We start from the raw sequence: 6873 nt of genomic DNA, 5'->3' as shown, positions 1-6873 counted from the left end.
TAACCTTTCTCCGAAGCCTGACCCTCACCCGTCCCCTAATCCTAACCCGTACGCTAACACTAACCCGCGCCCTCGCACGCACGCTTCCCCTAAAGCGTTGCCGTACCCTCACCTGGACCCTAAACCGTCCCCGTCCCCTAACCCTAACCCTAACCCGAACCCTAACCCTAACCCTTCCCCGAAGCCTGACCTCACCCGTCCCCTAATCATAACCCGTACTCTAACACTAACCCGCCCCCTCACACGCACGCTCCCCCTAAAGCATTGCCGTACCCTCACCTGGACCCTAAACCGTCCCCGTCCCCTAACCCTAACCCTAGCCCGAACCCTAACCCTAACCCTTCCCCGAAGCGTGACCCTCATCCGTCCCCTAATCCTAACCCGTACGCTAACACCCACCCGCGCCCTCACACGCACGCTCCCCCTAAAGCGTTGCTGTTCCCTCACCTGGACCCTAAACCGTCCCCGTCCCCTAACCCTAACCCTAGCCCGAACCCTAACCGTAACCCTTCGCCGAAGCCTGACCCTCACCCGTCCCCTAATCCTAACCCGTACGCTAACACTAACCCGCGCCCTCACACGCACGCTCCCCCTAAAGCGTTGCCGTACCCTCACCTGGACCGTAAACCGTCCCCGTCCCCTAACCCTAACCCTAGCCCGAAGCCTAACCCTAAACCTTCCCTGAAGCCTGACCCTCACCCGTGCCCTAATCCTAACCCATAAGCTAACACTAACCCGCGCCCTCACATGCACGCTCCCCCTAAAGCGTTGCCGTACCCTCACCTGGACCCTAAACCGTCCCCGTTCCCTAACCCTAACCCTAGCCCGAACCCTAACCCTAACACTTCCCCGAAGCCTGACCCTCACCCGTCCCCTTATCCTAACCCGTACGCTAACACTAACCCACGCCCTCACACGCTCGCTCCCCCTAAAGCGTTGCCGTACCCTCACCTGGACCCTAAACCGTCCCCTTCCCCTAATCCTAAGCCTAGCCCGAAGCCTAACCCTAACCCTTCCCCGAAGCCTGACCCTCACCCGTGCCCTAATCCTAACGCGAACGCTAACACTAACCCGCGCCATCACACGCACGCTCCCCCTAAAGCGTTGCCGTGCCCTCACCTGGACCCTAAACCGTCCCCGTCCCCTAACCCTAACCCTACCCCGAACCCTAACCCTAACACTTCCCCGAAGCCTGACCCTCACCCGTGCCCTAATCCTAACCCGTACGCTAACACTAACCCGGGCCCTCACACGCACGCTCCCCCTAAAGCGTTGCCGTTCCCTCACCTGGACCCTAAACCGTCCCCGTCCCCTAACCCTAACCCTAGCCCGAACCCTAACCCTAACCCTTCCCCGAAGCCTGACCCTCACCCGTCCCCTAATCCTAACCCGTACGCTAACACTAACCCGCGCCCTCACACGCACGCTCCCCCTAAAGCGTTGCCGTACCCTCACCTGGACCCTAAACCGTCTCCGTACCCTAACCCTAACCCTAGCCCGAAGCCTAACCCTAACACTTCCCCGAAGCCTGACCCTCATCCGTCCCCTAATCCTAACCCGTACGCTAACACCCACCCGCGCCACCACACGCACGCTCCCCTTAAAGCGTTGCCGTACCCTCACCTGGAGCCTAAACCGTCCCCGTCCCCTAACCCTAACCCTAGCCCGAACCCTAAACCTAACCCTTCCCCGAAGCCTGACCCTCACCCGTCCCCTAATCCGAACCTGTACGCTAACACTAACCCGCGCCCTCACACGCACGCTCCCCCTAACGCATTGCCGTGCCCTCACCTGGACCCTAAAGCGTCCCCGTCCCCTAACACTAACCCTAGCCCGAACCCTAACCCTAACCCTTCCCCGAAGCCTGACCCTCACCCGTCCCCTAATCCTAACCCGTATGCTAACACTAACCCGCGCCCTCACACGCACGCTCCCCCTAAAGCGTTGCCGTACCCTCACCTGGACCCTAAACCGTCCCCGTCCCCTAACCCTAACCTTAGCCCGAGCCCTAACCGTAACCCTTCGCCGAAGCCTGACCCTCACCCGTCCCCTAATCCTAACCCGTACGCTAACACTAACCCGCGCCCTCACACGCACGCTCCCCCTAAATCGTTGCCGTACCCTCACGTGGACCCTACACCGTCCCCGTCCCCTAACCCTAACCCTAGCCCGAACCCTAACCCTAACCCTTCCCCGAAGCCTGACCCTCACCCGTCCCCTAATCCTAACCCGTACGCTAACACTAACCCGCGCCCTCACACGCACGCTCCCCCTAAAGCGTTGCCGTACCCTCACCTGGACCCTAAACCGTCCCCGTCCCCTAACCCTAACCCTAGCCCGAACCCTAACACTAACCCTTCCCCGAAGCCTGACCCTCACCCGTCCCCTAATCCTAACCCGTACGCCAACACTAACCCGCGCCCTCACACGCACGCTCCACCTAAATCGTTGCCGTACCCTCACGTGGACCCTAAACCGTCCCCGTCCCCTAACCCTAACCCTAGCCCGAACCCTAACCCTAACCCTTCCCCGAAGCCTGACCCTCACCCGTCCCCTAATCCTAACCCGTACGCTAACACTAACCCGCGCCCTCACACGCACGCTCCCCCTAAAGCGTTGCCGTACCCTCACCTGGACCCTAAACCGTCCCCGTCCCCTAACCCTAACCCTAGCCCGAACCCTAACACTAACCCTTCCCCGAAGCCTGACCCTCACCCGTGCCCTAATCCTAACCCGTACGCTAACACTAACCCGCGCCCTCACACGCACGCTCCCCCTAAAGCGTTGCCGTACCCTCACCTGGACCCTAAACCGTCCCCGTCCCCTAACCCTAACCCTAGCCCGAACCCTAACACTAACCCTTCCCCGAAGCCTGACCCTCACCCGTCCACTAATCCTAACCCGTACGCTAACACTAACCCGCGCACTCACACGCACGCTCCCCCTAAAGCATTGCCGTACCCTCACCTGGACCCTAAACCGTCTCCGTCCCCTAACCCTAACCCTAGCCCGAACCCTAACCCTAACCCTTCCCCGAAGCCTGACACTCACCCGTCCCCTAATCCTAGCCCGTACGCTAACACTAACCCGCGCCCTCACACGCACGCTCCCCCTAAAGCGTTGCCGTACCCTCACCTGGACCCTAAACCGTCCCCGTCCCCTAACCCTAACCCTAGCCCGAACCCTAACCCTAACCCTTCACCGAAGCCTGACCCTCACCCGTGCCCTAATCCTAACCCGTACGCTAACACTAACCCGCGCCCTCACACGCACGCTCCCCCTAAAGCGTTGCCGTACCCTCACCAGGACCCTAAACCGTCCCCGTCCCCTAACCCTAACCCTAGCCCGAACCCTAACCCTAACCCTTCCCCGAAGCCTGACCCTCACCCGTGCCCTAATCCTAACCCGTACGCTAACACTAACTCGCGCCCTCACACGCACGCTCCCCCTAAAGCGTTGCCGTACCCTCACCTGCACCCTAAACCGTTCCCGTCCCCTAACCCTAACCCTAGCCCGAACCCTAACCCTAACCCTTCCCCAAAGCCTGACCCTCACCCGTCCCCTAATCCTAACCCGTACGCTAACAGTAACCCGCGCCCTCACACGCACGCTCCCCCTAAAGCGTTGCCGTACCCTCACCTGGACCCTAAACCGTCCCCGTCCCCTAACCCTAACCCTAGCCCGAACCCTAACCCTAACCCTAACCCTTCCCCGAAGCCTGACACTCACCCGTGCCCTAATCCTAACCCGTACGCTAACACTAACCCACGCCCTCACACGCACGCTCCCCATAAAGCGTTGCCGTACCCTCACCAGGACCCTAAACCGTCCCCGTCCCCTAACCCTAACCCTAGCCCGAAGCCTAACCCTAACACTTCCCCGAAGCCTGACCCTCACCCGTCCCCTAATCCTAACCCGTACGCTAACACTAACCCGCGCCCTCACACGCACGCTCCCCGTAAAGCGTTGCCGTACCCTCACCTGGACCCTAAACTGTCCCCGTCCCCTAAACCTAACCCTAGCCCAAATCCTAACCCTAACCCTTCCCCGAAGCCTGACCCTCACCCGTCCCCTAATCCTAACCCGTACGCTAACACTAACCCGCGCCCTCACACGCACGCTCCCCCTAACGCATTGCCGTACCCTCACCTGGACCCTAAACCGGCACCGTCCCCTAACCCTAACCCTAGCCCGAACCCTAACCCTAACCCTTCCCTGAAGCCTGACCCTCACCCGTCCCCTAATCCCAACACGTATGCTAACACTAACCCACGCCCTCACACGCACGCTCCCCCTAAAGCGTTGCCGTACCCTCACCTGGACCCTAAACCGCCCCGTCCCCTACCCCTAACCCTAGCCTGAACCCCGACCCTAACCCTTCCCCGAAGCCTGACACTCACCCGTCCCCTAATCCTAACCCGTACGCTAACACTAACCTGCGCCCTCATACGCACACTCCCCCTAAAGCGTTGCCGTACCCTCACCTGGACCCTAAACCGTCCCCATCCCCTAACCCTAACCCTAGCCCGAACCCTAACCCTAACCCTTCCCCGAAGCCTGACCCTCACCAGTCCCGTAATCCTAACCCGTATGCTAACACCCACACGCGCCCTCAAATGCACGCTCCCCCTAAAGCGTTGCCGTACCCTCACCTGGACCCTAAACCGTCCCCGTCCCCTAACCCTAACCCTAGCCCGAACCCTAACCCTAACCCTTCCCCGAAGCCTGACCCTCACCTGTCCCCTAATCCTAACCCGTACGCTAACACTAACCCGCGCCCTCACACGCACGCTCCCCCTAAAGCGTTGCCGTACCCTCACCTGGACCCTAAACCGTCCCCGTCCCATAACACTAACCCTAACCCAAACCCTAACCCTAACCCTTCCCCGAAGCCTGACCCTCACCCGTCCCCTAATCCTAACCCATACGCTAACAATAACCCACGCCCTCACACACACGCTCCCCCTAAAGCGTTGCCGTACCCTCACCTGGACCCTAAACCGTCCCCGTCCCCTAACCCTAACCCTAGCCCGAACCCTAACCCTAACTCTTCCCCGAAGCCAGACCCTCACCTGTCCCCAAATCCTAACCCGTACGCTAACACTAACCCACGCCCTCGCACGCACGCTCCCCCTAAAGCGTTGCCGTACCCTCACCTGGACCCTAAACCGTCCCCGTCCCCTAACCCGAACCCTAACCCTAACCCTTCCCCGAAGCCTGACCCTCACCCGTCCCCTAATCCTAACCCGTACGCTAACACTAACCCACGCCCTCACACGCTCGCTCCCCCTAAAGCGTTGCCGTATCCTCACCTGGACCCTAAACCGTCCCCGTCCCCTAACCCTAACCCTACCCCGAAGCCTAACCCTAACACTTCCCCGAAGCCTGACCCTCACCCGTCCCCTAATCCTAACCCGTACGATCACACTAACCCACGCCCTCACACGCACGCTCCCCCTAAAGCGTTGCCGTACCCTCACCTGGACCCTAAACCGTCCCCGTCCCCTAACCCTAACCCTAGCCCGAACCCTAACCCTAAACCTTCCCCGAAGCCTGACCCTCACCCGTCCCCTAATCCTAACCCGTACGCTAACACTAACCCGCGCCCTCACACGCACGCTCCCCCTAAAGCGTTGCCGTACCCTCACCTGGACCCTAAACCGTCCCCGTCCCCTAACCCTAACCCTAGCCCGAAGCCTAACCCTAACCCTTCCCCGAAGCCTGACCCTCACCTGTCCCCTAATCCTAACCCGTACGCTAACACTAACCCGCGCCCTCACACGCACGCTCCCCCTAAAGCGTTGCCGTACCCTCTCCTGGACCCTAAACCGTCCCCGTCCCCTAACTCTAACCCTAGCCCGAACCCTAACCCTAACCCTTCCCCGAAGCCTGACCCTCACCCGTCCCCTAATCCTAACCCGTACGCTAACACTAACCCGCGCCCTCACACGCACGCTCCCCCTAAAGCGTTGCCGTACCCTCACCTGGACCCTAAACCGTCCCCGTCCCCTAACCCTAACACTAGCCCGAACCCTAACCCTAACCCTTCCCCGAAGCCTGACCCTCACCCGTCCCCTAATCCTAACCCGTACGCTAACACTAACCCGCGCCCTCACACGCACGCTCCCCCTAAAGCGTTGCCGTACCCTCACCTGGACCCTAAACCGTCCCCGTCCCCTAACCCTATCCCTAGACCGAACCCTGACCCTAACCCTTCCCCGAAGCCTGACCCTCACCCGTCCCCTAATCCTAACCCGTACGCTAACACTAACCCGCGCCCTCACACGCACGCTCCCCCTAAAGCGTTGCCGTACCCTCACCTGGACCCTAAACCGTCCCCGTCCCCTAACCCTAACCCTAGCCCGAACCCTAACCCTAACCCTTCCCCGAAGCCTGACCCTCACCCGTGCCCTAATCCTAACCCGTACGCTAACACTAACCCGTGCCCTCACACGCACGCTCCCCCTAAAGCGTCGCCGTACACTCACCTGGACCCTAAACCATCCCCGTCCCCTAACCCTAACCCTAGCCCGAACCCTAACCCTAAACCTTCCCCGAAGCCTGACCCTCACCCGTCCCCTAATCCTAACCCGTACGCTAACACTAACCCGCGCCCTCACACGCACGCTCCCCCTAAAGCGTTGCCGTACCCTCACCTGGACCCTAAACCGTCCCCGTCCCCTAACCCTAACCCTAGCCCGAAGCCTAACCCTAACCCTTCCCCGAAGCCTGACCCTCACCTGTCCCCTAATCCTAACCCGTACGCTAACACTAACCCGCGCCCTCACACGCACGCTCCCCCTAAAGCGTTGCCGTACCCTCACCTGGACCCTAAACCGTCCCCGTCCCCTAACTCTAACCCTAGCCCGAACC

This window comes from Delphinus delphis, chromosome 13 (genome assembly GCF_949987515.2).
Source record: "Delphinus delphis chromosome 13, mDelDel1.2, whole genome shotgun sequence".
Classification (NCBI taxonomy): domain Eukaryota; kingdom Metazoa; phylum Chordata; class Mammalia; order Artiodactyla; family Delphinidae; genus Delphinus; species Delphinus delphis.
The sequence above is the reverse complement of the archived record's forward strand: the minus strand, read 5'-3'. Positions refer to the sequence as shown.